General features: G+C 47.3%; 1 pseudogene; it reads left to right on the forward strand.

The window, feature by feature from the left end:
- LOC135551356 (syndetin-like) overlaps positions 1 to 23475 on the forward strand; it is a 232573-nt pseudogene that overhangs the window by 15045 nt on the left and 194053 nt on the right.

Here is a 23475-nt window from a genome sequence, read left to right on the forward strand (position 1 = left end):
ATATTAATGACCGAAGGCTCTTATTTCTGTGTATTATTATATTATATTTAAGTCTATGATTTGATAGAGCAGTCTGACTGAGCGGTGGTAGGCAGCAGCACGCTCGTAAGCATTCATTCAAACAGCACTTGCGTAATGCGTAAAAGCATTGCACTGTTTATGACTTCAAGCCTATCAACTCTCGAGATTAAGCTGGCAATACTAAATTACCTATTAGAACATCCAATAGTCAAAGCTATATGAAATACAAATGGTATAGAGAGAATTAGTCCTATAATAACTACAACCTAAAACCTCTTACCTGGGAATATTGAAGCCTCATGTTGAAAGGAACCACCAGCTTTCATATGTTCTCATGTTCTGAGCAAGGAATTTAAACGTTTAAACGCTTTTTTACATGGCACATATTGCACTTTTACTTTCTTCTCCAACACTCCAACACAGTTTTAGCATTATTTAAACCAAATTGAACATGTTTCATTATTTATTAGAGACTAAATAGATTTTAATGTCATAAAAAATATAAAATTCCCAGTTCATGCTACAAAGGCAAATTTATAAGAGGTTTCAAAATGGATTATTTTTTATTTAATGTCAACAAAATCAAACTATCAAGGGCAACGATCACAAGTCAGTCATCACGTGGCTAAGAGACTAGCATATCTATTTATGTAGCAAGCTAAAAACAGAGCCTAACTTGGCTGCTCGGTGGATGTCATATCATGTCATGCTATTGGAGGAGTGGGTGAGTGACTGACTTATTCCCCTCATATCATTCTTTGGTGGCTCCACACAGTTAGAGATGCAGGTGTCATTTAGTAAACTAGTTAGAACTTGAACCGCTGCTATACAGTTAGCATAGCTCTTGCGTTCATGCAAATTCACTCTGACTCTCTACTCCGATTTCAGAGAACTCTCGTCTGAGTGTGACACAGCGCAGCACATCTGATGAATTGACAAACGCGCAACACTTGCTCAATATGACCAGTGTCAGTAAACATGGGCAAAAAAAGTAGTTTGTCAATAACGCTCTAGATAACATGTAAACAGCCTAACCAGCTCTGCTATGGCTTCTATATTGCTATAGAATTTTTTCATAAATTCTTAGAATGCTTGGGAATTACATATACTAAGAATTTATGAAAAGGTGAAAATGACCATATCTAAGTGGTTGCTTGTCAGAATATAAACATTTAAAAAATGTTTCACATTCTTCCTGGGGGTGTATACGAACAGATTTTAAAAAGATGTCATGTTGCTTAAATGCGGTCAATTCCACTTTAAATGCAACAATATAAGTTATTTTTAAAGAGATGGCTAACAACAGCAAGTGCACTGCAATAAAAAACACAGTTCCACTCACCAGATGATGATCATTTGAAACTTAACTTGTTGTTGAAAGTTAATTTTGAAAAGGGAGATGCTAACAAATTAGCAACAACATCCTTTTTGATAACACCTGCTGCAGCCCCTGCAAACTAGCCGACAACAAAAGCTAGCTAGCTAGACAATGGGAGAAATACTGCTCGCTATAGCGCAGTGACCTGGTGTCCTTCAGGAAGGCAGAAGTTTCCATACATTTTTGCAAAAATGTTCCCACTCATTAAGTCAGTGTGTTTGGTTGATTTCACATTCCAAATTTTGCCCTAATACAGTTGAATGGCAGATGCCTATATCTAGCAAGATTTATCTCCCCAGAGACCAGAAAATAAAAATCTTCAGTGTTAACCCTTTCCTTTCCAACAAAAACAGAAAAGATTAAATCAGAAACATCATTGAAAATAGTAATATTATTAACAATATAATTATTTTCTAAATCCTTAGTCCTTTTCTGAAGGCGTAGAAGGCCATTGTTCCCCACCGTGTTTGGGTTAGTAATATTTGTAGAGTGCCTCTTTTCCCTCAGAATGCATTTATTCACTATTCTGAATGTCTAAAGAATCCAGATGTTGTACCTAAATATGAACACAGAAATACTGGACATTTTGAGCTCTTATTATGTTGGTGATTTGACAAAATTACATCATGGTCTTGAATTAGACTCGCATTTTTCTGGTCTTGACTCTGTCTCGGACCCCTTGTCCCCATCCCGGTATTGGTCTTGACTCGGAATCAATTTTCTCCGGTCTTGTTCTTGAATCAGTCTCACTTTAGGTGGTCTCGAACACAAAACTGTTGCACGGTATCGGATGCAATTGCTGGTACTGGCCTGGATCAATAAGCCACTGTCTTATTTAATGACCTGTCATTATTTCAGTAGGCTTTCCCCCATGAGGAGGGGGGTTAGGGGAGAAGTGTTGGAGGTTTGCTGAGTGCCTTGCTGTATATGTCTTGGGCCAGAACACATTTTTACTGTTTGTTTCTCTCTCTTTAATTCCCCTCTTTCTCTCTCTCTCTCTCGCTATCTCTCGCTCGCTCACTCTCTCGATCTCTCTCGATCTCTCTCTCTCTCTGTCTCCCCTCCCCCTCTCTCTTTCTCTCTATCTGTGCTGATGCTTGCCTTAATGCCAGCCATCGATTTACAGAGCTCCCTTCCTTCCCTCCTCTAGTTATTGCCTTGCATGGCCAGTCTCTCAGCTTATCAGCCTTCAGCTAGCACTATCTGTTCAGCCAGATATCTACTCTGCCTGTGTGAGGGATTCACTCTCTCCTCATGGAAGCCACCTTCAATAGTCTGTTTATTTTGCTCTGTACCCCCCCCCCCTCTTTTCTCTCTGGCTCTTGTTTATGTTCCTCCATTGTAGAGGTGTGTGTTCAGGAGGGATTTAAAATGCAGAGCCCCTTCAGTTCAAACAGTCATCTTGACTGGTTTGCAAGCTCAGACTGGAGTAGTAAAGAACTATTTCCTCCCTCAGTTCCCTCGTTCCCCCCTCTGAGTGGAGGGATATGTTTTGGAGAAGCTTCTGGATGTGGGAGCAGGCTTTTGCCGCAACTGATCAAATCCAATCAATTTGTGTTTGTCACATAGTTTGTAAGCAACAGCTGAAGACTAACAGTGAAATACTTACTGGCCTTTCCCTACAATGCATAGAGAACAATTTAAAAAGTAATACACGTAATAATAAATACACGGTTCTGCCCACACATTTTCTATAGGATTGAGGTCAGGGCTTTGTGATGGCACCTTCAATACCTTGACTTTGTTGTCCTTAAGCCATATTGCCACAACTTCGGAAGTATGCTTGGGGCCATTTGGAAGACCCATTTGCGACCAAGCTTTAACCTGTTGGTACTAGGGGGCAGTATTTTCATTTTTGGAAAAATTACGTTCCCAAATTAAACGGGATATTTTGTCAGGACAAGATGCTAGAATATGCATATAATTGACAGCTTAGGATAAAAGACACTCTAAAGTTTCCAAAACTGTAAAAATATTGTCTGTGAGTATAACAGAACTGATGTTAGAGGCGAAAGCTTGAGAAAAATCCAATCCAGAAGTGACTCATCTTTTGAAAGCCCTGTGTTCCGATGCGTCCTTATTGAGCTGTGAATGCCCTATCAACCAGATTACGCTTTCTACCTATTCCCCAAGGTGTCTACAGCATTGTGACGTAGTTTTACGCATTTATGTTGAAGAATACCCGTAGGCGGCTTCATTGCACAAGTGGTCACCTGATGCTCCCAGAGAAATTCTCGCGTAAAATACAGAGGTAGCCATTATTCCAATCGCTTCTACTGAGAAACCAATTGTCCCGGTTGATATATTATCAAATAGATATTTGAAAAACACCTTGAGGATTGATTATAAACAATGTTTCTGTCGATATTATGGAGCTAATTTGGAATATTTTTCGGCGTTGTTGTGACCGCATTTTCGATCGATTTCTCAGCCAAACGTGAAGTACAAACGGAGATATTTCGCCTACAAAAATAATATTTTGGGGAAAAAATGAACTTTGGCTATCTACCTGGGAGTCTCGTGAGTGAAAACATCCGAAGTTCATCAAAGGTAAACGATTTAATTTGATTGCTTTTCTGATTTTCGTGACAAGGTTGCCTGCTGCTAATAAGGCATAATGCTATGCTAGGCTATCGATAAACTTACACAAATGCTTGTCTAGCTTTGGCTGGGTGATTAACAAAAGGCTAAGCTGTGTTCCAATATATTTCATTTGTGATTTTCATGAATAGGAATATTTTCTAGGAAGATTTATGTCCGTTGTGTTATGCTAATTAGTGTCAGATGATGACAACGGTCACGTTCACGGGATGGGGTGTCACTAGAGGAGCTTTAACTTTCTGACTGATGTCTTGAGATGTTGCTTCAATATAACCACATAATTTTCCTTCCTCATGATGCCATCTATTTTGTGACGTGCACCAGTCCCTCCTGCAGCAAAGCACCCCCACAACATGATGCTGCCAACCCCGTGCTTCACAGTTGGGATGGTCATTATGGCCAAACAGTTCTATTTTAGTTTCATCAGACCAGAGAACATTTCTCCAAAAAGTACGATCTTTGTCTCCATGTGCAGTTGAACCAGACTTGTGGAGGTCTACACTTTTTTTCTGAGGTATTGGCTGATTTCTTTTGATTTTCCCATGATGTCATGCAAGGATGCACTGAGTTTGAAGGTAGGCCTTGAAATACATCCACAGGTACACCTCCAATTGACTCAAATGCTGTCAATTAGCCTATCAGAAGCTTCTAAAGCCATGACATCATTTTCAGGAATTGTCCTAGCTGTTTAAAGGCACAGTCAGCTTAGTGTATGTAAACTTCTGACCCACTGGAATTGTGGTACAGTGAATTATAAGTGAAATAATCTGTCTGTAAACAATTGTTGGAAAATTACATGTGTCATGTACAAAGTAGATGTCCTAACCGACTTGCCAACACTATAGTTTGTTAACAAGAAATTTGTAGGGTGGTTGAAAAACGAGTTTTAATGACTCCAGCCGAAGTGTCTGTAAACTTCCGACTTCAACTGCAGGTCGGAATAAAGTGACAAGGCAATATGATATGTAAAAGACAGTGGCAGCATATGTAATGAGTCAAAAGAGTTAGTGCCAAAAGTGTCAATCAAATATCTAACCAGACTATCTGTATTAACTATTAAACTAACTATTTAGCAGTCTTATGGCTTGGGGGGAGAAGCTTTTCAGGGTCTTGTTGGTTCCAGACTTGGTGCATCGGTACCACTGGCCATGCAGTAGCAGAGAGAACCATCTATGACTTGGGTGGCTGGAGTCTGGGACAATTTTTACGGCCTTCTTCCTGGAAGAGTCAGTTTAGCGGTTGTGTTGTTGCCTACCCTTACCACCTGGGGCGGCCCATCAGGAAGTCCAGGATCCAGTTGCGGAGGGAGGTGTTCAGTTCCAGGTTCCTTAGCTTAGTGATGAGCTTGGAGGGAACTATGGTGTTGAACCCTGAGCTGTAGTCAATGAACAACATTCTCACATAGGTGAAGGACAGCAGAAAGAGGCAGAGTGAAGGTCAGACATCTTCACTGAGAGAATGGCGGTGTAACTGCTGTCACTGCATGTAATTCTAAGATGCTATAGTAAGGTCGTACAACATGGTGTCTTACAAGAGTTACTCATACCACCTTCCATTTGTTAAAGACAGCGAATGAAGATGTAACCGAATCCATTTCATTGGATGATGGCGGACTGAGTACATGTTGAAAGAGGATGGTGTGTGTGTGTGTGTGTGTGTGTGTGTGTGTGTGTGTGTGTGTGTGTGTGTGTGTGTGTGTGTGTGTGTGTGTGTGTGTGTGTGTGTGTGTGTGTGTGTGTGTGTGTGTGTGTGTGCTTGCTTGCCTGAGTGATTGCATGCGTACTTGCGTTGGTGTCTGTGTCCACATGCAGGAGAATAAGCTGAGAAAAGTGAGAGCCAATTATCACTCTTGCTTTGATTTATTTGTTAGTATTGGCTTGAAGAGAGAGAGCAGTGCTCTAACACATAGTATTGGCTTGGAGAGAGGGAGCAGTGCTCTAACACGTAGTATTGGCTTGGAGAGAGGGAGCAGTGCTCTACCACGTAGTATTGGCTTGGAGAGAGGGAGCAGTGCTCTAACACGTAGTATTGGCTTGGAGAGAGGGAGCAGTGCTCTACCACGTAGTATTGGCTTGGAGAGAGGGAGCAGTGCTCTACCACGTAGTATTGGCTTGGAGAGAGGGAGCAGTGCTCTACCATGTTGCCGTGGCTTGGAGAGAGGGAGCAGTGCTCTACCACGTTGCCGTGGCTTGGAGAGAGGGAGCAGTGCTCTACCACGTTGCCGTGGCTTGGAGAGAGGAGCAGTGCTCTACCACGTTGCCGTGGCTTGGAGAGAGGGATCAGTGCTCTACCACGTTGCCGTGGCTTGGAGAGAGGGAGCAGTGCTCTACCACGTTGCCGTGGCTTGGAGAGAGGGCAGTGCTCTACCACGTTGCCGTGGCTTGGAGAGAGGGATCAGTGCTCTACCACGTTGCCGTGGCTTGGAGAGAGGGAGCAGTGCTCTACCACGTTGCCGTGGCTTGGAGAGAGGGAGCAGTGCTCTAACACGTAGTATTGGCTTGGAGAGAGGGAGCAGTGCTCTACCACGTAGTATTGGCTTGGAGAGAGGGATCAGTGCTCTACCACGTACCACGTAGTATTGGCTTGGAGAGAGGGATCAGTGCTCTACCACGTTGCCGTGGCTTGGAGAGAGGGAGCAGTGCTCTAACACGTAGTATTGGCTTGGAGAGAGGGATCAGTGCTCTACCACGTTGCCGTGGCTTGGAGAGAGGGAGCAGTGCTCTACCACGTTGCCGTGGCTTGGAGAGAGGGAGCAGTGCTCTACCACGTTGCCGTGGCTTGGAGAGAGGGAGCAGTGCTCTAACACGTTGCCGTGGCTTGGAGAGAGGGATCAGTGCTCTACCACGTTGCCGTGGCTTGGAGAGAGGGAGCAGTGCTCTACCATGTTGCCGTGGCTTGGAGAGAGGGAGCAGTGCTCTGCCACGTTGCCGTGGCTTGGAGAGAGGGAGCAGTGCTCTACCACGTAGTATTGGCTTGGTGAGAGGGAGCAGTGCTCTAACACGTAGTATTGGCTTGGAGAGAGGGAGCAGTGCTCTACCACGTAGTATTGGCTTGGAGAGAGGGATCAGTGCTCTACCACGTTGCCGTGGCTTGGAGAGAGGGATCAGTGCTCTACCACGTTGCCGTGGCTTGGAGAGAGGGAGCAGTGCTCTAACACGTTGCCGTGGCTTGGAGAGAGGGATCAGTGCTCTACCACGTTGCCGTGGCTTGGAGAGAGGGAGCAGTGCTCTAACACGTGCCGTGGCTTGGAGAGAGGGAGCAGTGCTCTAACACGTTGCCGTGGCTTGGAGAGAGGGAGCAGTGCTCTAACACGTTGCCGTGGCTTGGAGAGAGGGAGCAGTGCTCTACCACGTTGCCGTGGCTTGGAGAGAGGGAGCAGTGCTCTACCACGTTGCCGTGGCTTGGAGAGAGGGAGCAGTGCTCTACCACGTAGTATTGGCTTGGAGAGAGGGAGCAGTGCTCTACCACGTAGTATTGGCTTGGAGAGAGGGAGCAGTGCTCTACCACGTAGTATTGGCTTGGAGAGAGGGAGCAGTGCTCTACCACGTAGTATTGGCTTGGAGAGAGGGATCAGTGCTCTACCACGTTGCCGTGGCTTGGAGAGAGGGATCAGTGCTCTACCACGTTGCCGTGGCTTGGAGAGAGGGAGCAGTGCTCTACCACGTAGTATTGGCTTGGAGAGAGGGAGCAGTGCTCTAGTGTGGCTTGGAGAGAGGGATCAGTGCTCTACCACGTTGCCGTGGCTTGGAGAGAGGAATCAGTGCTCTAACACGTTGCCGTGGCTTGGAGAGAGGGATCAGTGCTCTACCACGTAGTATTGGCTTGGAGAGAGGGAGCAGTGCTCTACCACGTAGTATTGGCTTGGAGAGAGGGAGCAGTGCTCTACCACGTAGTATTGGCTTGGAGAGAGGGAGCAGTGCTCTACCACGTAGTATTGGCTTGGAGAGAGGGAGCAGTGCTCTACCACGTAGCCATGGCTTGGAGAGAGGGAGCAGTGCTCTACCACGTTGTATTGGCTTGGAGAGAGGGAGCAGTGCTCTACCACGTTGCCGTGGCTTGGAGAGAGGGAGCAGTGCTCTACCACGTAGAATTGGCTTGGAGAGAGGGAGCAGTGCTCTACCACGTAGCCGTGGCTTGGAGAGAGGGAGCAGTGTTCTAACACGTAGTATTGGCTTGGAGAGAGGGAGCAGTGCTCTAACACGTAGTGTTGGCTTGGAGAGAGGGATCAGTGCTCTACCACGTTGCCATTGCTTGGAGAGAGGGAGCAGTGCTCTAACACGTTGCCGTGGCTTGGAGAGAGGGAGCAGTGCTCTACCACGTTGCCGTGGCTTGGAGAGAGGGAGCAGTGCTCTACCACGTAGTATTGGCTTGGAGAGAGGGATCAGTGCTCTACCACGTAGTATTGGCTTGGAGAGAGGGAGCAGTGCTCTACCACGTTGCCGTGGCTTGGAGAGAGGGAGCAGTGCTCTACCACATAGTATTGGCTTGGAGAGGGATAAGTGCTCTACCACGTTGCCGTGGCTTGAGAGAGGGAGCAGTGCTCTACCACGTTGCCGTGGCTTGGAGAGAGGGAGCAGTGCTCTAACACGTAGTATTGGCTTGGAGAGAGGGAGCAGTGCTCTAACACGTAGTATTGGCTTGGAGAGAGGGAGCAGTGCTCTAACACGTTGCCGTGGCTTGGAGAGAGGGAGCAATGCTCTACCACGTAGTGGCTTGGAGAGAGGGATCAGTGCTCTACCACGTTGCCGTGGCTTGGAGAGAGGGATCAGTGCTCTACCATGTTGCCGTGGCTTGGAGAGAGGGAGCAGTGCTCTACCACGTTGCCGTGGCTTGGAGAGAGGGAGCAGTGCTCTAACACGTAGTATTGGCTTGGAGAGAGGGAGCAGTGCTCTACCACGTAGTATTGGCTTGGAGAGAGGGAGCAGTGCTCTAACACGTTGCCGTGGCTTGGAGAGAGGGAGCAGTGCTCTACCACGTAGTATTGGCTTGGAGAGAGGGATCAGTGCTCTACCACGTTGCCGTGGCTTGGAGAGAGGGAGCAGTGCTCTACCACGTAGTATTGGCTTGGAGAGAGGGATCAGTGCTCTACCACGTTGCCGTGGCTTGGAGAGAGGGAGCAGTGCTCTACCACGTTGCCGTGGCTTGGAGAGAGGGAGCAGTGCTCTAACACGTAGTATTGGCTTGGAGAGAGGGAGCAGTGCTCTACCACGTAGTATTGGCTTGGAGAGAGGGATCAGTGCTCTACCACGTTGCCGTGGCTTGGAGAGAGGGAGCAGTGCTCTACCACGTTGCCGTGGCTTGGAGAGAGGGAGCAGTGCTCTAACACGTAGTATTGGCTTGGAGAGAGGGATCAGTGCTCTACCACGTTGCCGTGGCTTGGAGAGAGGGAGCAGTGCTCTAACACGTAGTATTGGCTTGGAGAGAGGGATCAGTGCTCTAACACGTTGCCGTGGCTTGGAGAGAGGGAGCAGTGCTCTACCACGTTGCCGTGGCTTGGAGAGAGGGATCAGTGCTCTACTACGTTGCCGTGGCTTGGAGAGAGGGAGCAGTGCTCTAACAAGTAGTATTGGCTTGGAGAGAGGGATCAGTGCTCTACCACGTTGCCGTGGCTTGGAGAGAGGGAGCAGTGCTCTACCACGTAGTATTGGCTTGGAGAGAGGGATCAGTGCTCTACCACGTTGCCGTGGCTTGGAGAGAGGGAGCAGTGCTCTACCACGTTGCCGTGGCTTGGAGAGAGGGATCAGTGCTCTACCACGTTGCCGTGGCTTGGAGAGAGGGAGCAGTGCTCTACCACGTTGCCGTGGCTTGGAGAGAGGGAGCAGTGCTCTACCACGTAGTATTGGCTTGGTGAGAGGGAGCAGTGCTCTACCACGTAGTATTGGCTTGGAGAGAGGGAGCAGTGCTCTACCACGTTGCCGTGGCTTGGAGAGAGGGAGCAGTGCTCTACCACGTAGTATTGGCTTGGAGAGAGGGAGCAGTGCTCTACCACGTTGCCGTGGCTTGGAGAGAGGGATCAGTGCTCTACCACGTTGCCGTGGCTTGGAGAGAGGGAGCAGTGCTCTAACACGTTGCCGTGGCTTGGAGAGAGGGAGCAGTGCTCTACCACGTTGCCGTGGCTTGGAGAGAGGGAGCAGTGCTCTAACACGTAGTATTGGCTTGGAGAGAGGGAGCAGTGCTCTACCACGTAGTATTGGCTTGGAGAGAGGGAGCAGTGCTCTACCACGTAGTATTGGCTTGGAGAGAGGGAGCAGTGCTCTACCACGTAGTATTGGCTTGGAGAGAGGGAGCAGTGCTCTACCACGTAGTATTGGCTTGGAGAGAGGTATCAGTGCTCTACCACGTTGCCATGGCTTGGAGAGAGGGAGCAGTGCTCTAACACGTTGCCTTGGCTTGGAGAGAGGGAGCAGCGCTCTACCACGTTGCCGTGGCTTGGAGAGAGGGAGCAGTGCTCTAACACGTAGTATTGGCTTGGAGAGAGGGAGCAGTGTTCTAACACGTAGTATTGGCTTGGAGAGAGGGAGCAGTGCTCTAACACGTAGTGTTGGCTTGGAGAGAGGGATCAGTGCTCTACCACGTTGCCATTGCTTGGAGAGAGGGAGCAGTGCTTAGTATTGCTTGGAGAGAGGGAGCAGTGCTCTAAAACGTTGCCGTGGCTTGGAGAGATGGAGCAGTGCTCTACCACGTAGTGCCGTGGCTTGGAGAGAGGGAGCAGTGCTCTACCACGTAGTATTGGCTTGGAGAGAGGGAGCAGTGCTCTACCACGTAGTATTGGCTTGGAGAGAGGGATCAGTGCTCTACCACGTAGTATTGGCTTGGAGAGAGGGAGCAGTGCTCTACCACGTTGCCGTGGCTTGGAGAGAGGGAGCAGTGCTCTACCACGTTGCCGTGGCTTGGAGAGAGGGAGCAGTGCTCTAACACGTAGTATTGGCTTAGAGAGAGGGACCAGTGCTCTACCACGTAGTATTGGCTTGGAGAGAGGGATCAGTGCTCTACCACGTAGTATTTGCTTGGAGAGAGGGATCAGTGTTCTACCACGTAGTATTGGCTTGGAGAGAGGGAGCAGTGCTCTAACACTTAGTATTGGCTTGGAGAGAGGGAGCAGTGCTCTACCACGTAGTATTGGCTTGGAGAGAGGGAGCAGTGCTCTAACACGTAGTATTGGCTTGGAGAGAGGGAGCAGTGCTCTACCACGTAGTATTGGCTTGGAGAGAGGGAGCAGTGCTCTAACACGTAGTATTGGCTTGGAGAGAGGGAGCAGTGCTCTACCATGTAGTATTGGCTTGGAGAGAGGGAGCAGTGCTCTACCACGTAGCCGTGGCTTGGAGAGAGGGAGCAGTGCTCTACCACGTAGTATTGGCTTGGAGAGAGAGAGCAGTGCTCTACCACATTGCCGTGGCTTGGAGAGAGGGAGCAGTGCTCTACCACGTAGTATTGGCTTGGAGAGAGGGAGCAGTGCTCTACCACGTAGTATTGGCTTGGAGAGAGGGATCAGTGCTCTACCACGTTGCCGTGGCTTGGATAGAGGGAGCAGTGCTCTAACACGTAGTATTGGCTTGGAGAGAGGGAGCAGTGCTCTACCACGTAGTATTGGCTTGGAGAGAGGGAGCAGTGCTCTACCACGTTGCCGTGGCTTGGAGAGAGGGAGCAGTGCTCTACCACATAGTATTGGCTTGGAGAGAGGGAGCAGTGCATTCTACTGCCAATGTTTGTTTATGGAGATTGCACGACTGTTTGCTCGATTTGTATATACTTGCATCAACAGGTTTGGCTGAAATAGCCGAATACACTAATTTGAGTGGGTGTCCACATACTCTTGGAGTTGTGCACTATAAAGGGAATAGGGTGCCATTTGGGATGTAGCCTCTGAACTACAAACCTGACCGGCTCGATCCCACCTATTTTTCTGACACACAGGTTAGGGCCTGGAGATCTGGAGATCTGGAGTGCAGCAGGGATCAATAGAGATGACAGCCTCAGCGGGGCTGCTCTCCTCCTCTCCCTCCACTGGGGTGCTCTGGCGAATTGAGGGCAAACGTCTCCGGGCTTGGGTTGCTGCCAGCTCAAAACGCCATTTCAGGTTCACTGCAGATTCTCCTTCCACCCCTCTCTTACCCATACCTGGTACCCACCGATTAAATGTTTAATTTTCCAGAGTTGAGGCATTGGGGTGATGGATATTGATGAACTGGCAATTTGCAGTGTCACCCCCCTCACCCCTGCCCCTCTCACCCCTCTCCCTCCTGTCCGTCCCCGGCCCTGTCCCCTGACCTCTCCTACTTTGACTCAGTGCTGTGCTGTGACTCCAACATGAGGCTTTCTCGTCAGGCAGTCTGCTAGTCAGCTGTCTCACAGGCAGCCTAAAGCCCTGACGTCTCCAAGCTTTTCCTCACACACATCACAATGGCCTTGTCATGTCATAGAACATGACTGTCTCGTGTGATCTGACATCTGCAGCCTTGACATACACTGAGTCTACTGCTCTTTCCATGACATAGACCAACCAGGTGAATCCAGGTGAAAGCTATGATTCCTTATTGATGTTACTTGTTAAATCCACTTCAATGAGTGTAGATGAAGGGGAGGAGACATGTTAAATAAGGAATTTAAGCCTTGAGACAATTAAGACATTTGATTGTGTACATGTGCCATTGAGGGGGAATGTGCAAAATCAAAGATTTAAGTGCTATTGAACAGGGTATGGTAGTAGGTTCCAGGCGCACCGGTTTGTGTGAAGAATTGCAACTCTGCTGGGTTTGTCACACGCAAACAGTTTCCCGTGTGTGTCAAGAATGGTCCACCACCCAAAGGACATCCAGTCAACTTGGCACAACTGTGGGAAGCATTGGAGTCAACATGGGCCAGCTTCCCTGTGGAGCGCTTTCCACACAATATAAAGTCCATTACCTGACAAAAAGAGGCTGTTCTGAGGGCAAAAGGAGGGTGCAATTTAATACCAGGAAGGTGCTCCTAATGTTTGGCAAACTCCGTGTATATGCTCCATTTTTGTCAGATTAAACAGACACTCTCCATTCCAGAGCTTTAGTTCATACCCTCAATAGCCTTCCACAGATGTTACCCATAGTATAGCTGTCTGAACTACCACACTTTTGTCATGACACTTTTGAACTCTAAAAGTGTTGGTTCTGAAAGAGGTCAGCAAATATGGTTAATTATGCAATAGGTGGGTCTAATCATGGATGCTGATTTGGTTAAAACCTCAGACAAGAGAAGACAGCCTTTAACTTAAGACTCAGTGGTGTCTGTATTATGTTGCCTCTTTAACCTAAACTAATTACATGCCGCTACCATGGCTGAAGTCTGCCTGCCCTGTCTCTGACACAACCATGGCTGAAGTCTCTGCTTGCCCTGTCTCTGACACTACCATGGCTGAAGTCTCTGCCTGCCCTGTCTCTGAGACTACCATGGCGGAATTCTCTGCCCTGTCTCTGACACTACCATGGCTGAAGTCTGCCTGCCCTGTCTCTGACACAACCATGGCTGAAGTCTCTGCTTGCCCTGTCTCTGACACTACCATGGCTGAAGTCTGCCTACCCTGTCTCTGCCACTACCATGGCTGAAGTCTCTGCCTGCCCTGTCTCTGCCACTACCATGGCTGAAGACTCTGCCTGCACTGTCTCTGCCACTACCATGGCTGAAGTCTCTGCCTGCCCTGTCTCTGCCACTACCATGGCTGAAGTCTCTGCCTGCCCTGTCTCTGCCACTACCATGGCTGAAGTCTCTGCCTGCCCTGTCTCTGCCACTACCATGGCTGAAGTCTCTGCCTGCCCTGTTTCTGACACTAACATGGCTGAAGTCTCTGCCTGCCCTGTCTCTGACACTACCATGGCGGAATTCTCTGCCCTGCCTCTGCCACTACCATGGCTGAAGTCTCTGCCTGCCCTGTCTCTGAGACTACCATGGCTGAAGTCTGTCTGCCCTGTCTCTGCCACTACCATGGCTGAAGTCTCTGCCTGCCCTGTCTCTGCCACTACCATGGCTGAAGTCTGTCTGCCCTGTCTCTGCCACTACCATGGCTGAAGTCTGCCTGCCCTGTCGCTGCCACTACCATGGCTGAAGTCTGCCTGCCCTGCCTCTGCCACTACCATGGCTGAAGTCTCTGCCTGCCCTGTCTCTGACACTACCATGGCTGAAGTCTCTGCCTGCCCTGTCGCTGCCACTACCATGGCTGAAGTCTGCCTGCCCTGCCTCTGCCAATACCATGGCTGAAGTCTCTGCCATCCCTGTCTCTGACACTACCATGGCTGAAGTCTCTGCCTGCCATGTCTCTGACACTACCATGGCTGAAGTCTCTGCCTGCCCTGTCTCTGACACTACCATGGCTGAAGTCTCTGCCTGCCCTGTCTCTGACACTACCATGGCTGAAGTCTCTGCCTGCCCTGTCTCTGACACTACCATGGCTGAAGTCTCTGCCTGCCCTGTCTCTGACACTACCATGGCTGAAGTCTCTGCCTGCCCTGTCTCTGACACTACCATGGCTGAAGTCTCTGCCTGCCCTGTCTCTGACACTACCATGGCTGAAGTCTCTGCCTGCCATGTCTCTGAGACTACCATGGCTGAAGTCTCTGCCTGCCCTGTCTCTGACACTACTATGGCTGAAGTCTCTGCCTGCCCTGCCTCTGCCACTACCATGGCTGAAGTCTCTGCCTGCCCTGTCTCTGCCACTACCATGGCTGAAGTCTGACTGCCCTGCCTCTGACACTACCATGGCTGAAGTCTCTGCCTGCCCTGTCTCTGACACTACCATGGCTGAAGTCTCTGCCTGCCATGTCTCTGAGACTACCATGGCTGAAGTCTCTGCCTGCCCTGTCTCTGACACTACTATGGCTGAAGTCTCTGCCTGCCCTGTCTCTGACACTACCATGGCTGAAGTCTGCCTGCCATGTCTCTGAGACTACCATGGCTGAAGTCTCTGCCTGCCCTGTCTCTGACACTACTATGGCTGAAGTCTCTGCCTGCCCTGTCTCTGACACTACCATGGCTGAAGTCTCTGCCTGCCCTGTCTCTGACACTACCATGGCTGAAGTCTCTGCCTGCCCTGTCTCTGACACTACTATGGCTGAAGTCTCTGCCTGCCCTGTCTCTGACACTACCATGGCTGAAGTCTCTGCCTGCCATGTCTCTGACACTACCATGGCTGAAGTCTCTGCCTGCCCTGCCTCTGCCACTACCATGGCTGAAGTCTCTGCCTGCCCTGTCTCTGCCACTACCATGGCTGAAGTCTGCCTGCCCTGCCTCTGCCACTACCATGGCTGAAGTCTGCCTGCCCTGTCTCTGACACTACCATGGCTGAAGTCTCTGCCTGCCCTGCCTCTGCCACTACCATGGCTGAAGTCTGCCTGCCCTGCCTCTGCCACTACCATGGCTGAAGTCTGCCTGCCCTGCCTCTGCCACTACCATGGCTGAAGTCTGCCTGCCCTGCCTCTGCCACTACCATGGCTGAAGTCTGCCTGCCCTGCCTCTGCCACTACCATGGCTGAAGTCTGCCTGCCCTGTCTCTGACACTACCATGGCTGAAGTCTCTGCCTGCCCTGCTTCTGCCACTACGTTGGCTGAAGTCTGCCTGCCCTGTCTCTGACACTACCATGGCTGAAGTCTCTGCCTGCCCTGTCTCTGCCACTACCATGGCTGAAGTCTGCCTGCCCTGTCTCTGCCACTACCATGGCTCAAGTGCATTAGCAGCGATTTAAGGGTCAGCCACAATCAACACAAACACTCCCTAAGGGTGTTGTCCTCTTGTGACTCATCCTAAGTGTTCTGTTTTAGAGTTGACCTGAAAGAGACCTCAGTGAAGGAGTAACATAGCATGTCATGTGTCGGCACAGTTCAGGACCAGCAATAATACTACTTATTTAGCAGATGCTTTCAGTTTGATCCAATTTTACTTTTACTTAAGACAGCTATTGAAAGAACAACAAGAACTGCAAGAAGGAAACAACCAATAAAGACTAGATCAAGTATTGACACAATGTTCTTTGTCATAAATGGCAGGTTTGCAAAGCAATTCAAGCACTTAGACTACACCACACGCAGGTGTTCAAGGTGTTGTTGCCATTCACTAGAGATGGACATGGTAATGGGTTAGGAAATATAATTTGTGAGAAGGCTGTGTTACTCCATACAAAATGGACAATGGCTCCATTCCTGTCTCTGTGTGTTAGTGCTGAGCTATTAACCAACATTCTTCATTTTTTTGGTTATTAAACAACTAATTGACCGACGTCAGTTCAATTACTTAATTCTATTTAGTTCGTTATTTTTGTGAGCCCAATGAGATGTTTCTCTAGAGATATCAAATCATTCACGAGAGAAATGAAGAATTACTTTGAACACTGGGTGCAAGGGAGTTGTAGTTTTCAATAAGCAAATATTCAACCTAGTTTGGTGCAGAAACGTGGTAATTAGCTACAATGACCATTACGCCTGTTTTTTCCCACTCTGACTTAGAAGGATCAGAGAAGAGACGTCGAAGTGAGAGGTTTCACTCTCTCCAAAATCTGTACAAAATAAGCCCAGTTCATTTCTATGGTTTATTTTGGACCTAAGCTTGTCGCCTGTCTTCCTGCCTTTTGGACAACAACTCTCACTGTTAAGGTGGAGACATGAGCCATGTCGTCATTATATACACATCTCTGGATGAACACACTTTTACGCCTGAAAGAGGAATGTACACAACACAATGACGAGAGAGGGATATAGACCGTTTGTGATAAGTTAGGCTTATCTACTTTAAAGAACTAGTAAAATTATTTCGAAGAACTAGTAAAATGATTTTGTCAGACAGCTCTGCAGCGTACTTTAGCTAGGCAGGTTAGCTAAATAAATAAAATAAAATGTTATTGGTCGCATACACATATTTAGCAGTTGTTATTGCATACACATATTTAGCAGATGTTATTGTGGGCGTAGTGAAATGCTTGTGTTCCTAGCTCCAGCAGTACAGTAGTATTGAACAATATACACAAATCTAAAAATGTAAAAAATGTAATTAAGAAATATAGAAATATTATGATGAGCAATATCTGAGTCCGAAGTATAAATATTTACACTGAACAAAAATATAAACGCAACATGTAAAGTGTTGCTCCCATGTTTCATGAGCTGAAATGAAAGATCCCAGCTCAAAAACATGATTTCGCTCAAATTTTGTGCACAATTTTGTTTACATCCCTGTTACTGAGCATTTCTTGTTTGCCAAGACAATCTATCCACCTGACAGGTGTGACATGATCATTACACAGGTGCACCTTGTGCTGGGGACAATAGAATGCCAATCTAAAATGTGCAGTTTTATCACACAACACAATGCAACAGATGTCTCAAGTTTTGAGGGAGAGTGCAATTGGCATGCTGACTGCAGGTAAGTCCACCAGAGCGTTTGCCAGGCATAAGCCACCTCCAACTTAATTTAAGAGATTTTGGCAGTACGTCCAACCGGCCTCACAATCACAGACCACGTATGGAGTCACGTGGGGGCGAGCGGTTTGCTGATGTCAACGTTGTGGACAGAGTGCCCCGTGGTGGAGGTGGGGTGATGGTATAGGCAGGAATAAGCTACGGACAACAAACACAATTGCATTTTATAGATGATAATTTGAATGCACAGAAATACCATGACGACATCCTGAATCCCATTGTGAGGCCCATTCTTTAAAAATGTTGGTATCTGTGACCAACAGATTCATATCTGTATTCCCAGTCATGTGAAATCCATAGATTAGGGCCTACTAAATGTTTTTCAAATAACAGATTTCCAAATATGAACTGTAACCTGAATTGTTCTATGTTGTGTTTATATTTTTGTTTAGTATATATGTGATGGACAGTATATATCGACATTATGGACAGGATACGGATGGAATATTTGGTATAATAGTATGACTAAAGACAGTACAGTATGGGGAGCACATAGATAACATTGGATGGTCTGGCTGACTGGCTGCTACTGCCTGGGCAGAGATAGGATGATGGCGTTAAGGCTGCTACTGCCTGGGCAGAGATAGGATGATGGCGTTAAGGCTGCTACTGCCTGGGCAGAGATAGGATGATGGCGTTAAGGCTGCTACTGCCTGGGCAGAGATAGGATGATGGCGTTAAGGCTGCTACTGCCTGGGCAGAGATAGGATGATGGCGTTAAGGCTGCTACTGCCTGGGCAGAGATAGGATGATGGCGTTAAGGCTGCTACTGCCTGGGCAGAGATAGGATGATGGCGTTAAGGCTGCTACTGCCTGGGCAGAGATAGGATGATGGCGTTAAGGCTGCTACTGCCTGGGCAGAGATAGGATGATGGCGTTAAGGCTGCTACTGCCTGGGCAGAGATAGGATGATGGCGTTAAGGCTGCTACTGCCTGGGCAGAGATAGGATGATGGCGTTAAGGCTGCTACTGCCTGGGCAGAGATAGGATGATGGCGTTAAGGCTGCTACTGCCTGGGCAGAGATAGGATGATGGCGTTAAGGCTGCTACTGCCTGGGCAGAGATAGGATGATGGCGTTAAGGCTGCTACTGCCTGGGCAGAGATAGGATGATGGCGTTAAGGCTGCTACTGCCTGGGCAGAGATAGGATGATGGCGTTAAGGCTGCTACTGCCTGGGCAGAGATAGGATGATGGCGTTAAGGCTGCTACTGCCTGGGCAGAGATAGGATGATGACGTTAAGGAATGAAAAATAAAGTAATCAGTAATTTACACAACTGAAATATTTTATTATTTCATATTAATTTCCTATTTCTCTATTGATGTCTACCCAATGTAGACCTGACAGAGAAAATGGAATATTTTACATTTTTCGGCAATGGAATGTTCACTATTTTTGGCTTTAGAAGGTCCATTAAAAAGCTCTAAAATCATTGACTTTGAAAATGAAATCGACAACCGTGATTACTTAAAAAAAAAAAAACGTACCGAAACCAAACCGACCTCAAAAAGCACTAGTCGCTCAGCACTGCTTACAGTATGTGTGACAGAGCATGGTGTCCACATGCCATATGCCACAAATTGTAGGTCAGGATATAAGAATGAGTGGTACATTAGCGTTCTAGGTCACTGATAGAGTCCAAGTGAAGCCTTGACCCGTGTTTAGGTGATCAGCAGGGAACTGACCTCACAATGTCCTCTCCCTTGAATTCCAAGCTACAATACACTCTTGAGCAGATAGAGGTATGTAAGGAGCTTTTCTTTTCTCTTTGTTCTTATTTTTCATTTGAAAAATAGTGGAAATCCACCCTACCTTCAGTATTTTTATGCTTTATTGAGACCGTAATGAAAAGGTGGGAGAGGCTGAGCGTTGAGAAGAGGCCACAAAGATTGAACCCTGGTCTCCGGTGAGGAGGCATACATGTGCTTATTGCTGGATGTGTTCCATCACGGCTCTTTACACATAGCAGCTTTTCTTACTATTTCTATTGATTGAGTACACTGTGATTTGTCACACATCTCAAAGGTTGTTTGATACTAAACATATTAAATATTCCATGTCATTTTCTTCAAGCCGACATCTAAAAAGAGAGAAAAAGTGTTTTGTCTTGAAATTTTGAGTTGTTATTTTTCAGTTCTCCCTGCTACATATTGACTTATTCAAAAAGCCATTACTGCTACAATGGTAAACATAGTTAATATTATCCATTTAATTAAAGCCATATTTTAATAATTATGTCTGGAGAATGGTATTCAGTGCAATTTTCCAACATCCACGCTTAGGGAGGTTCATTACCTGGGATCCATGTGAATGTATGACGTGCGCGCGCACGTACGCACACACACGCCGACGCATAGCTTGACTGTGAGTAAATGCACTCCTCTGAGAGCTCATGGTCACACACACACACACACAGAGTGAGAGCGACACCTTCCCTGCTGGGAGCGGTGTCTTGGTCTCAACATTGATCTGCTGGAAGTCTTGCGTGGAGCTCCTCCTAGGAGCTTTAGCTTTAGACTCCTCTCTCAACCCGGGCCTCTCTGGAAATGCAATGTAGCCAGCCATCTGAATAGCCATCTGAATAGTTACAGTTATGAAAACTTAGGACACTAAAGAGGCCTTTCTACTGACTCTGAAAAACACCAAAAGAAAGATGCCCAGGGTCCCTGCTCATCTGCGTGAATGTGTCTTAGGCATGCTGCAAGGAGGCATGAGGTCTGCAGATGTGGCCATGGCAATAAATTGCAATGTCCGTACTGTGAGACGCCTAAGACAACGCTAGAGGGAGACAGGACGGACAGCTGATTGTCCTCGCAGTGGCAGACCATGTGTAACAACACCTGTACTGGATCGGTACATCCGAACATCACACCTACGGGACAGGTACAGGATGGCAACAACTGCCCGAGTTACACCAGGAACGCACAATCCCTCCATCAGTGCTCAGACTGTCCGCAATAGGCTGAGATAGGCTGGACTGAGGGCTTGTAGGCCTTTTGTAAGTCAGGTCCTCACCAGACATCACTGGCAACAATGTCGCCTATGGGCACAAACCCACCGTCGCTGGACCAGACAGGACTGGCAAAAATTGCTTTTCACTGACGAATCGTAGTTTTGTCTCACCAGGGGTGATGGTCGGATTCGCGTTTATCGTCGAAGGAATGAGCGTTACACCGAGGTCTGAACTCTGGAGCGGGATTGATTTGGAGGGACACATAATTTCTGTTAGTCACATGTCTGTGGAACTTGTTAAGTTTATGTCTCAGTTGTTGAATCTTGTTATGTTCATACAAATATTTACAAATGTTAAGTTTGCTGAAAATAAATGCAGTTGACAGTGAGAGGACGTTATTTTTTTGCTGAGTTTATATTCATAACTAGAAAGTATTTGGTATTTGGAAAAAAGTACAAATCTACAGTATTTTCATATCTCAACGTACATTGAACATACTGTACTGTAATTTATAAAATTTGTAGAATGTACAGTATTTTGGTTTCTCAAATGAAACTTCCGTAGTGTGATATTACTTTATAATTTACTTTCTCTACTTTCCATTGTTAGACAGAAGTACATTAACTACATTTTCTGCCGTAAATAAAATGTAGTCTTCTTCATCCTCCGACCTGTCTCCCTGTGTTTATCTCAGCCAGCAGCTCTGTTTAACATCAATGGTGGGGCTCCTTTGACCTTGGGGGAGGCTGAGTGCGTATCTCTCTTCCCCCTGGTTCTCCCTGGCTCTCTGTGACTGACATGTAGCCTGCGTCCCAAATGCCAGCCAATTCCTTACATAGTGCACTACTTTTGACCAGAGCTATTTGGGTCCTGGTCAAAAGTAGTATACTATATAGGGAATAGTATACAATTCGGGACGCTGGCTTAAAGACAGCGGCCTCAGCCCTCCGCTATGGCAGCTGTTGCTAATTGTCTTGGCCCTAGGAGTTGATTCATGTCCAAATCCCTGGTCTTAACACTTCTAATCCCTCTCTCCTCCATCCCTCCCTTCCCCTCCTCCTCTACCCACCCAACAGGAGCAGCTGGATGTGGCCTGTCCAAAACCTGCAAGCACTTTGACGTCTCCCACTACACCAGAGTTCAGCTGGCGTACACCGTCTTGGGAAAGAGCCAGGTGAGAGATCCATCCTCTGTCAACAGATATCTGCTCTGCTCTGACGGCTTCTGTCCTCATCATGTTGTCTTCCATTCCCCACATTCTCTCCCCCTCTTCTGTCTATATTGTTCTCCCTCCCCGACTCCCCTTTTTTCCCACTGTCTCTCTCTCTTTCTGTCTCTCGCTCTCTCTCCCTCTCTCTCTCTTTCTGTCTCTCGCTCTCTCTCTCTTTCTGTCTCTCGCTCTCTCTCTCGCTCTCTCTTTCTGTCTCTCGCTCTCTCTCTCCCTCTCTCTCTCTTTCTGTCTCTCGCTCTCTCTCTCTCTCTCTCTGTCTGTCTCTCGCTCTCTCTCTCTCTTTCTGTCTCTCGCTCTCTCTCTCCCTCTCTCTCTCTGTCTGTCTGTCTCTCGCTCTCTCTCTCTCTCTTTCTGTCTCTCGCTCTCTCTCTCTCTCTTTCTGTCTCTCGCTCTCTCTCTCTTTCTGTCTCTCGCTCTCTCTCTCTTTCTGTCTCTCGCTCTCTCTCTTTCTGTCTCTCGCTCTCTCTCTCCCTCTACCCATCCAGTGGTGGAAAAGTAACCAATTGTCATACTTGAGTAAAAGTAAAGATACCTGAACTGAATGACTCAAGTAAAAGTGAAAGTCACTCAGTAAAATACTACTTGAGTAAAATTCTAAAAGGTTTTTGTTTTAAATATACTTAACTATCAAAAGTAAATGTAATCGTGAAAATATATCAAAGTAAAAGTATAAATAATTTAAAATTCCTTATATTAAGCAAACTAGTCAGAACATTTTTCTTCTTTTTTAAATGTACGGATAATCAGGGGCACACTCCAACACTCAGACATCTTTTTCAAACAAACAATTTATGTTTAGTGAGTCCACCAGATCAGAGACAGTAGGGATGACCAGGGATGTTCTCTTGATAAGTGTGTGAATTGGACCATTTTCCTGTCCTGCGAAGCATTCAAAATGTAATGAGTACTTTTGGGTGTCAGGGAAAATGTATGGAGAAAATAGTACATTATTTTCTTTAGGAATGTAGTGATGTAAAAGTCGTTAAAAATATCAATCGTAAAGTGCAGATAAAAAAACTCCTTAAGTAGTACTTTAAAGTATTTTTACTTAAGTACTTTACACCATTGCTTGTCTCCCATCTCTCTCAGTTGATGTGTGGTGATTAATTTCTGAGTCACCCCCCCTCCTCTGTATTGTACTCCCTGTTTCTCTCTCCTCTCTCCTTCTCTCCTCTCTCCTTCTCTCCTCTATCCTTCTCTCCTATCTCCTTCTCTCCTATCTCCTTCTCTCATTCTCTCCTCTATCCCCCTCTCTCCTCTATCCCTCTCTCCTCTATCTCTCTCTCTCCTTTATCCCTCTCTCCTCTATCCCTCTCTCTCCTCTCTCCTTCTCTCCTCTCTCCTCTCTCTACTCTCTCTACTTCCGGCGCCGACAGAGATGGCCGCCTCGCTTCGCGTTCCTAGGAAACCATGCAGTTTTTTGTTTTTTTACGTGTTATTTCTTACATTAGTACCCCAGGTCATCTTAGGTTTCATTACATACAGTCGAGAAGAACTACTGTATATAAGATCAGCGTCAACTCACCATCAGTACGACCAAGAATATGTTTTTCGCGACGCGGATCCTGTGTTCTGCCTTACAAACAGGACAACGGAATGGATCGCATGCAGCGACCCAAAAAAAACGACTCCGAAAAAGAGGGAAACGAGGCGGTCTTCTGGTCAGACTCCGGAGACGGGCACACCGTGCACCACTCCCTAGCATTCTTCTTGCCAATGTCCAGTCTCTTGACAACAAGGTTGATGAAATCCGAGCAAGGGTAGCATTCCAGAGGGACATCAGAGACTGTAACGTTCTGTGCTTCACAGAAACATGGCTCACTGGAGAGACGCTATCCGAAGCGGTGCAGCCAACGG

This window comes from Oncorhynchus masou, chromosome 13, assembly GCF_036934945.1.
Source record: "Oncorhynchus masou masou isolate Uvic2021 chromosome 13, UVic_Omas_1.1, whole genome shotgun sequence".
Taxonomy (NCBI): domain Eukaryota; kingdom Metazoa; phylum Chordata; class Actinopteri; order Salmoniformes; family Salmonidae; genus Oncorhynchus; species Oncorhynchus masou.